Source organism: Protopterus annectens, chromosome 10.part0 (assembly GCF_019279795.1).
Source record: "Protopterus annectens isolate FY-2018-M chromosome 10.part0, PAN1.0, whole genome shotgun sequence".
Classification (NCBI taxonomy): Eukaryota; Metazoa; Chordata; order Ceratodontiformes; family Protopteridae; genus Protopterus; species Protopterus annectens.
The window spans coordinates 791,697,895-791,709,087 of record NC_056744.1 but is presented as its reverse complement, the minus strand read 5'-3'; positions in this window follow the sequence as shown (position 1 = coordinate 791,709,087).

Sequence of the window (11,193 nt, the reverse complement as noted above, 5' to 3'; positions counted from 1 at the left end):
TGCAGCATAGTCACACTATAGCTGTACCTAGGCTACAATTACACTTCATAGGTTCGTTGCTTCAAAGGAGAGTTCTAGGCTAATGGCCCAAAAGCCCATGCAAACATAATCAGATTTAACATGAGTTTAACAATTTTCAATAGCTAGGTGAACAAAGCTCATAGAGTTATGAGCCTGTGCTATGGTATGCAATACTGACACCATCTGTCCCCGGGGAACATAGGCACCATCCCAGGAGTAAATTTATGATTACACATCCATTGATCTAGGTTGTGACTGAAGAGGGTCAGAGAAAGGCTTTGCTTTACACAAATGGGAAACTTTTTCAAGAGAACGGGTAGTCTCTGAGAGATGTATCTATCTTTCCAATATGATTTATTTATGACAGAGGCTAGGTAAGATCCTAGGAATGAGTGACCCTCATGCAGTTTGTTTTATGAATATGTAACGTTTCCATCAAGGCCTGATCAAATACTGCCCTGTAGGCCAGACACAGGAGACTGAATACAGAGATTGGGCTTTCAATCTTTCTGCACAGGACTTGCTTTTTATAACCTATATCTTTCTGGTGAGAAAACTTTGGGTTCATTTCAGTTGTTGCAGATGTCTGGTGAGCTGCATGCAAAAGGGTGCATTTTACTCAATCACTAGTGTGATGAGGGCCAAGTACAATGGAGTTATGATGCTTTTTGATCTGGATGCCATCCCCTTACTTATAAGTTGTGCCACACAGAAGGACTTTCTCACCACTGTGGATTCAGGGTGGTCGAAGTTCAGATTAGTATCAACCTGAGTAACCACATCATGTACCACTGGGTCTACTATTAGGGGGTGCTGTCTATACTGCAATTTGGTGGAGTATTTGCTTTCCAAAAGTGAATAATTATGATTTTTTTTTATTGCACTTATTTTCTCTCCATGGATCTTGCAACAATCTGTATGCATTAATCCTTTCTACAGTATTTCAGTATTGTTTGTGGATTCCATGACTGATCCCAATTCACAGTCAACCAAAAACTTAGTCAGACAAAGATTGTCTACATTTGCATTCACTTCAGAGAAATAAATACTAAACAGGAAAGGGCTTAGTACAGAAATCTGTGGCATGCCCCTGGTGACTGGCCTCTTGTATAGGTGAATTCATCCAATTTGACAGTATGTGTACTGTCGGTGAGCCATTTGGCTGCTCGCCTAGTGACATAAGAGTTTATGCCCAGTTAAGAGAGTTTCTCTGTAATATCCAAGTGGGGAATTATGTCAAATGCCTTGGTCAGTTCAAGTTAGGGGGAATGTACAGTCTTTCCCACATCCATGGCCTTGGTGACCTTCTTGAAGAAATCAATCAGATTTAACAGATATGATCTTCCCTTAACAAATCTGAACTGGGTTGGTCACAGAATCAGGAAATTACCTATGTCCTTGGTGATAAGGTCCATGATGACTATTTCCATGGCCTTACTAATGAGGTTATTCAGGCTTATGTGCCTATAATTCCATGGGTATGTTGATGGTCACCTCTTGTGCAGAGGGATGATTGTTGGATTCCACCATTTCTGCTGGAACATAGCTGGCTTGGAGGCTGTGGTTAAATAGGGATCCAAGTGGGTCTGCTAGGTCAGGTTTGAAGTTATTTAAAAGGCAACCTGAGATGTTGTCAGGGCCCATTGATGCTGTGTTTTCAGCCTTAGAGAACACAGAGATGACCTGCTGTCTTGAAATAATGGGCTGAGAAATTGTGGGAGGTATATTTTGGGTGACAACTGGTGGGAACAGGGGATTGAAGTTTGATCCAAATCTGTCAGCTACCAGATTGCATATTTCCTGTGGTTGAGTATGGGTGGTGCTATCCACAACCAGCTGTGCACATAGCTGGGTGTTCCCCTTTAACATTTCAGACAAATGAATCACATGTAACATGGTGGAACTGTTAACAAATTCTTACAACTCAACCTATTGCATGTCATTGCATCAGCTGTACATCATATGCCTATACGTTTATCAGTGGAAATGTGTGGGTGAGGGCCATGACACCATATATGGACATATTACAACTGATGTGGATGTGGCTATGCAGAACAGTTAATGACATAAATAATGACAGTACCACAATGCTTCCGTGGAATACCTGAATAATCCTTATGAATATTAACACAATTGTGCATACAATGAAACTCCCAAGGTTACAAATGAATCTGAACATGTCATATGTTTGTGTATATAACAGCATTACAACATGTGGATGAACCCAAGCATATGTGCTCTCACTTTTTTAATTTCTCCAAATCTTTTGGGTTTCTAATATCATGATAGGAATGGACCCCATTCTTAAGTCAAAGTAGGTTTAAAGTTCATGAAATTAGTATTGTTTCAATCTTTGATGTCAGCCAAAAGTGCTCTTTGCAGCACCTGCAATGTGCACAATAATGATGCCTTCTACAATTTGTATGGAGTTACATGTATTGGTAATGTATCTAAACATGATTTTAGATTCTGTTTTATAAGACCCGCTGCTCCTATTACTCTTGGTACTGTCTGGGTATCTTTCTTCCTCACTGCTCTCATTTCTGTCTGCAAATCATGATATTTTATGGCTTTGTCTCTCTCTTTACAAAATACACTGCAGTCACTGGGTGTAGTGATTTCAATAATCAATGCTACTTTTGTCTTTTTTCATGGATCACTATATCTGGTTTTCTCGCATCTATCGTTTGAACTGTTGGTAATGGGTGATCCCATGTGATGCAGACTTCAAAATGTTCTATGATGCTTTGTGGTTCATGTTTCCAGCATTTTTCAGCCATTTCAGTACTATGTTTGCCCAATTCCCAGTGCAACAATCTTGCAACATTACTGTGCTTTTCAGTATACAATCCTTTTCACATTAGTACATCACAACCAGCAACAAGGTGTGCAACTGTTTCCAATCTGGTTTTACAAAATCTACATTTGTCTGTTTCTACCACATGTTCAATGATCTTAGTAAACCAACATGTATTTAAGTCCACTATCTTGGGCCACCAGTATTAACCTTTCTTCATCTCTTGGTTTGAATTCACCTTAACCTGCATTTGTTCCTGATCAACATGAGGTTTTTCTAGAAGTTTTCTGTACTTGCAACTGTATTTATGCATTTTCGACATTTCTTGCCTTCTCATCGGGTCTTTCACCTTATATTCTTTCTTTTGTTTTTTGACACATTCAATTGCTGCTTGATTTTTTCTACTGATGGTTTGATTTCCATTCCTGCTTGATGCCAATATGCTTCTGCTAGATTAAGCAGAGGTCATCTTAGATATATTCTCTTCATGTTTCAAATCTTTCATTATGTTTGGGTCTTGTGAGGTCAGCAGATATGTGTGCAGTTCCACTATTGCAGAGCTATACATGTAATCAATTTCAAGAAGGCCCATCCCTCCTTCGGAACGGGGAATATATAATCTTGGTATGCATTGATGTTTATAAATCATTTGGTGAGCATGAAGCATCCTTCTTGTTTTCCTATCTAATCTAACTAACACATTTTGGGGCTAGACAATCACTCCAAAACTGTAAGGACAGGAACAGCAAACTGGTTTATAGCTTGGATTTTGTTCCTAGATGTCAATGCTGTTTTCATGATTAATTTAAGTCTTCTTAAATATTCCTTAATAAGTTTTATTCTCATTTGTTTGTGTTTTATTGTTGATCCTTCATCAATTCCCAAATAGTTATACACTAACTCTTGCTCAAGTTCTTTTATATCACATACTTGTTCCAAACTGATGTTTCCTAGTGCTGCAGTTTTCCTGCTTTAAAGGTTGCTTTTGCACAATTATCAAGACCAAATGACATTCTTATATCATCTGAAAAAGTTTTGACAACTTGCAGTTGTGCTTTCAGTTCCTCATCTTATGAGCTATACAGTTATTAATCGACAAAGGGAAGTTCAGAAGTCTTTACACGTTGTTGTTTTCTATGAGCTAAATTTTATCCATGGCCTAAGCTGTTATGTAGATAGCATAATGGGTTACTAGCAAGGCAGAACAGCAGCAGTGACAGAGACTCTCCCTGGAATATCCCCCTTTGAATTTTAATCCATGGGATAGTAATTTGTCCTTTATTATGGCTTAATTGCAAAGTGGTCTGCCACTGTTTCATGGTCACTGTAATGTAGTTGATCAGTGTGAGGTGTATCTTATACATTTTTATGCACTCTTTTATCCATGAATGAGGGATACTATCAAATGCTTTTTTTATAGTCAATCCATGCCATACTTGGATCCTTTCACTTTTTACAGTTCTCCACTATGACTTTAACAAAAAAAATTGTCCTTTGTTCCATTTGTCTTTCTTTTATTGCCCTTTTGTTCTACTCCCATAATTGAGTTTTCTTCTAAATTACTATAAACTCTGTCAGCATCAATTCCCATGCATGTTTATATGTCGTCAGAATGCATGTTCTTGGTCTACAATTTTTGGAGTAGCTTGCAGGTTCACTCTTAAGTAGGAGCATTTGCCAGATTGGTGTCTGTTTGGGGTGTGCATATAAATAGTTCTTACTCTTGGCTAAATCTTTATGCAAATATGTTAATACTTTTAGCCAAAAATTAGATATTGCATCTGGGCCTGGGAGTTTCCAATTAGAGTCTTTTCTTACCTTTAAAACTTCTTATTCTTTCTTTTACTTCTTCAATCTATTTAGCATCTTTGTTATGTTCCACAGGATCTTCATAGATAGTTCTCCAAAATGTATCAATTTCTTTTTTGGCGGTCTTTCAATTCCTTTTACCTTGTTTCCCAATTCTCTATAAAACTTTTTTTTGGTCATCAGTAAATTGCTTATTTTGTACTTTTCCTTTATATTTTTCTGCATATCTTCTAAGTTTTTCCTCCTGTACTGAGATTTTTAGTTTGTTATTTGCGATAGTGCAGGATAGATCCTGATCTGTTCTAATACTGCATATTGCTTTTATCACGTTTATCTTTCTTAGTATTTTTGTTGATCTGTTCCCTCTTCTATAGTCCTCTTTCCCTCTTCTATATTCCTCTAACAGTGACACTTCTTGTCTTAATTGCTTTATAGTTTTCTCTCTTCTATACGTCCATGATGGCATTCAATTTCTCCCATTTCTTTCCCTTACTACCCTGTGTTCTTGTGGTAGAACTTTATCAGTTATTAATTTAGCTGCACAGTAAAAGATGCATGGATCTCTATGGACAGTCCTCATTACTGTGTTCATTTAGTTTACCAAACTTCTGACTTTTTGAGTTTTATTGACCTTTTGCAGTCTGTTTCTTTCATTGATCTTAATATATCTATGTCTATTAAATCAAGCAACTCTTCTCTTAACTCATTTCCTTCTAAACTGAGGGCATATTTTGTTTTCCATTTCGTGTGGGCATTCTATAGAAAGTTCTATGGCATCTTCCTGTGGCACATTCTCTTCAAGTTCATCCTGTGCCATCCATTGCTCTGTCATATAGGAGCTCACCAGCCTATCACTCCTCAACATTGACTGCATAAGAATTTCCACAGATTCCTGTTCCTTCCCTTGCTGTCCAGCTTCAAGTGAACATTTATACTGGTTTCCTATGGAAGGCTCCAAAATATCTTCATATGGCACCAGACCAATTGCTTCCCATTCCACTGGTTTCCCCTTAATTTGGATATCCATTGCTCTATCCTGTTGTGGTGCTTTATGAATTAGATTTACTGCACTGAATCCTTCATTTTACAGGTACTCCATAACCTCAGTTTCTATTTCTTTTAACTTATCCATTACTAATCTCCTTTTCAGCTTTTTCTCTTTATCTTCTTAGTTTTTGCATTGTAAAGTTTTCCACATCGGGATTCCTTTGACTGTATTTCTCTTCACATATCTTTGTTGCTGCTCTCTTTGTATTGGTTAGTTTTGTTTTCTCCTTTGCATAAATATTACACCATATTAAAGGTCTTTTTCTATCCCATGTCCATATTTCTTCTTCAGATGTCTCAGGATCTTCCTGCTTCTCCTTACTTTAGGGACTCACTTCATTATGCTATGATGTAACCTGTGTTTGATCTTCTACATCAAATCCTTCACTTCGCAGGCACTCCATAACTTCAACTTCTATTTTTTAACTTCTATTTTATTAATATTCTTTTCTACATTCCTTCTTTGTGATATTTTTATTGTGAAATTTTCCATATCTGGATGTCTTTGCCTGTATTTCTCTTCGAATATCTTGGTGGCTGCCTTCTTTATATTAATTTGGCTTTTTCCTTTGCATAAATATTGTACCATATCAAATCTCTCTTTCTTTCCCATGTCCATATTTCTTTTTTATACTTTTCAAAAATCTCTAGGTTTTGTTTATAATTTTCCACTTCTTCAGAGGATTCTTTTTCCAAACAGATCAACATTTCTTGATCTATATACTGTTTTTCACAAATCTGTTGTATTAATGAATGAACATTTTTATTTGAAGCTTCTGACAGTTTTCTTGTGGAAATATTTTTCTTTCCTCTAATTTTCCTCTTAATTGTTTTGTATATTTGGTGTCTGGAAAATCTGGACTTTTTGCATAATAGCAACAATACATAATTTATTTCTTATCCTCAAGAGTCCTCTTCATCATCTTTGTTGCTCTTCTTTGGCCTATCAGTTTTTGTGATTTTTTTGGACTATTTCCTTTTACAACAGGGGGGCTATCATCCCCCTAGGCCTGGCCTGGCCCCATTTTAGGAATGTTTCTGTATTTTGAGGATTCTACACTGTCATCTTCTCCAGTCCTGCTACTAATGTGCCTACCAGGATTGGGCACTTTTCCATCCTGGGTCTTGTGCACCCAGCTATCTTTTTTAATTTTTTATATACTATATAAATAAAGTCTAAATAAATAAAGTCTATATATCAGTGTCTTGGTGAGATTTTGTGAAAACAGGGTCCACCTCATGAAGGTAATCACCAAGACTTGAAGATGAATTCAGTTTCAGCAATTCTACCCCTTGCTTGCTGACTTATCTCTCCATTCAGACCCTTATCACCTCTCCATTTGGATCCTTTCATCTCTCCATTTGGACTCTAATCAGTGTGATGTAATGTTAGTGTATGTCAGATAACATTCCCAGATTCTAGGTATACACATGCACATCTGTGTCCTACTGCAGCTGTCACTGTGATGGTTGAATGACAACTGTGTAGAATGTTAATATACTTTGCTACAAGAACACATGCCTTAGTAAGGAAACAATATACATAACATCACCCATGTCATCAGTCCTCAAGAAGCATATTACTATAGCTGTTATGGGAGGAACATGTAACCAAATGTCAACAGTGGGCAGTAAATCAGTAGCTCAGATTACAAGATAGAATACACTATTGTAGGCCTACAGTACATCCACACATCAACATAGTACATGTGGATGACAACAACATCGATATATGCAATCTTCAGAAGGTCATACGCATCACTAGGCTAATGGTCAACAGTATATAAAATCCTAGCCATTATTATACCACTGAAACCAAAATCACTATATCTTTATGATGGAAGCCAGTATATGTGTGTATGTGTTTGATTTTATTACAGACTGCCTCTGTTCATATGTGACACGTGCACCACCCCATGAGAGAATTAGCAATCACACATCAAGTGGCCTGTAAATGGCTTGCAGAGGGTAATGTAGGGGCTGTGCTTCATGATGTGTGTGTGCATCCCTGAAATGATGACATCTTCAGTGTTCTGCAGAAGGGATGTTATGTGGACAGAGGGAACAGGGGCCATTGAACGAACGGGGCTATATAAAATGTTCTCCTGAGTGGGAACCAAGTGAAAAGAGATACAAACATCATCTAAACACAGTAATATACCACCAAACACATACACAAGCTGATTGAGGTCAGATTTGAACATAATATCTATGTAGGTATGTAGATATACAAGCTGAATTTCATATAGTGTAAGACTAGCACCACCACAGATGTGGTGTCAGAGTGCACTTCATAGAGGATATCATCATCAGTGTATGCTGAGAAGATATTGAGAGCATTGTTTGACACAGATGTGAGCTCGCATCATGGTGCAAATCACCTCCAGACTGATAGCTAAATAAACACACACACACACACACACACACACACACACACACACACCCAAGCTGACTGCTGTGAGATTAGCACTCCTACACATCTAGTTACACATGCTAGAAAACACAGTACTTAATGCTAACACCACGGCACAAATCTAAATTTATCAGTGTCAAATGGCACTTATGGATAATGGCATCATCAGTGTATCAGGAAAAGATTATGTTGGGAGGGCTGTTATGAAATTGTTGTGGAGTCATGTACGAGAGTAAAAGCATTTTCTGAATGATATTTGAGTGAGAGGAGCAGGACCTGGAGTTAAGCTCTTCTGACTACAGAACCAAATTGACTGCTGTGAGATTTGATCCCCTACTTAACTAGTTACACAAATTAAAAAAAAGCACAAGTGCCATGGCACAATTCTGAGTTTCATAGTGTCACAGGGCACTTTATAGAGGATATCATCAGTGTATGGTGAGAAGGTGATGTAGGGTGGGCTGTATGAAATTGCTGTGGAGTCATGTTCCAGTGTAAAAGTATTACACACACACACACACACACACACACACACACACACACACAAACTGGGAGTCATTCTTCTACTTAGCTAGTTACACAAGCTGGAGAACACAGTACTTAAATCAGATGTTTATGATGGCATGAATGTTATCAATGTCACAGTGCTCTTTAGAGAAGGATAATGTCATCATAGTGTCACAGGTGACATATAATTTTATGAGACTTGCGTGTGCAAAGGCAGGACTTGTGACAATATCAATGTGATATGATCATGGATATCTAGTGTCAGTATAAGCACATGCCAAATATAACAATGCAGTCATGCTCTGTATTTATGTAGTCTGCTTGACAGTGCCCCAGGTGCTGATATATCATTTGCCAGTGCATTGCTGCAGGGCATACATAAACATCAGGAAGTCTGTATTCATTCAAGTACATACTACTGCCCTTCTTTTGTGTTTATGAATGCCTTTCCATGTAATGGAAGATAATAAAATAATAATAATAATAATAATAGCCCAGTAACCAGAATAAGATGTGCTAAACACCTTCACTCAGCACTGAGCAAACATGGTTCTGTGATTATGAAAAATGTTGAAAAATGTAATGCAGTACACTATTCTTCACACAAACAGGCCAAGTGGCGATGTGTGGACATCAGCACTCTGGACAGTAGTGAGTGTGGAAAATAGACCTGCTGCCTAGCTTTCTCTGTGGTACAGTGTATAAAAGCAGTAAGCTCTTGGTTATAAGCACAGGTAAGCTAGGGTTCAAATTTAGATTATTCTGTTTTTACAAGTGGTCTCAGGATGGCATTAGCTAAGTAAATATAATTAGGACTGTATATATGATTATCAATTACTAAGTTAAAGTACGTATCTTTCTCAAATTTTGTCAGTAATGCCTACCCCAATACAGCTGTACAGCTAGTAGCTGTTTTACAGGCCTCACTGCAAATCACCAGTTAATTGATGGGAATGAAAAGGAGTGATACATTTTTCAAAATGATTACTATGACTCAGCAGATATGCTATTTGTATAGAGCTGGATATTTTGAAAAGTGTATGCAGTATGATTCTTCATAGTAAGGACAGTTTCTTCGTCACATTAGATGAACATTTCATCCATTATCACCTGAACATGACAGAAAGGGAATCTTACAGCAGATTTTGAAACTTTGCACACTACACGAACACTGATAACCTAGTGAATTAAGGCAGCATGTTTGCATTATCCATCAGAAGAGTTGTGGCACTATGCAGAAACCTGTATATCCATCAGCCTAACAGATACACACACAAAGAGGGGTTGGAGTGAAGAGATGAATACAATGACATATGGACATACACATACCAGTGTTTGTTGAAATGGAACATTCATGGACATGTTTTTAGTCTGGTCTCATTATTTAGCTGCATTGCTATGTAGCATGAAGGGTATGACAAAGGGGTAAAGAATAAATAATAGATAAACAGGCTTATGATAAGGACAACAAGGTTGGATAAACATGTGATAGTTGTGGGTATGGATGTCACCTCAAATACTTATTATTCAACATATGTACATGATAACTTATAACTGTGGCAAATGTTAAGATGTCGACGATTAAACATATTGTAGACATATAACATCACACTAAGAAATGATGTGAGATACATCTGGAATTGAACCTTTGATGCTATGGGCAAAGGAAATATTAATTCTCCTGTTTTATGTCAACACGCTACGTAGGAAGTTCATAGATTCATAGATTAGTAGTAGGCTAACTGCCTTTGTGGGCCAATTTTAAACCTAGCCAATTACCCCGTGTGAGAATCAAACCCTGCACCTTTGGTTTATAAAGCAAATACCTTAACCATTATGCCAACCTCCCCCCCCTGTTGTGTTTTTGTTACTAAACAGCAGTCAGAGTAACTGTTTCAAAACAGTTCCTTTATTCTGCTTTAACTCTGTGTTTCTCTAGTGCAGCTGATTTAAGCAGCATTGCATGGAGATAACTGGAATAGTGCAGTCAATGGCAAAAACTCATCAGGTTTTGCATAGGACATATAAAGTAATTCACTGCCACTTGGCATTGTTGCGTGATGCCAAACTCCATGCAAATGCAGAGGACAAAAAGTGAAGGCTTTTGTTGTGCCATTTCTGGTTATGCGTTTGGTGTGTGTTTCTGTTTTTTGACCAGATTAAAGGTGTGAAAATGAGTTTGATAGGAATGTGGTGAAATGGGGGCAAGCAATAAGGGAATTTGCAGGAAGAAATTGGAAAAAAACATAAATAGCCACTTCTTCAACACTGTAATGTGAACCTGTGGAGAAAATTTGGTGAATTTGGACGGTGACGACAACATAGATAGGTGACAACAATGTCATAATGTTGTATAGCCAAATGGACCAAATCAAGTGGGTTGAGAAGACACATCTGAAGTGGACAGCTATGTATGGGATAAGTGCCACCCCCCTTTTGTTTAAATTTCAAGAAGAGAAGAATGTTGGGGAAAAGACATAGGAATGTGAGGGCCAGCTAAGTAGGGTAAGTGAGGAAGAAGATGCAGACAAACAGGGTAAATAAGACAGACACAAGGATAGAGATGGACACAAAAGATCGGGGACAATATGATTGTGGA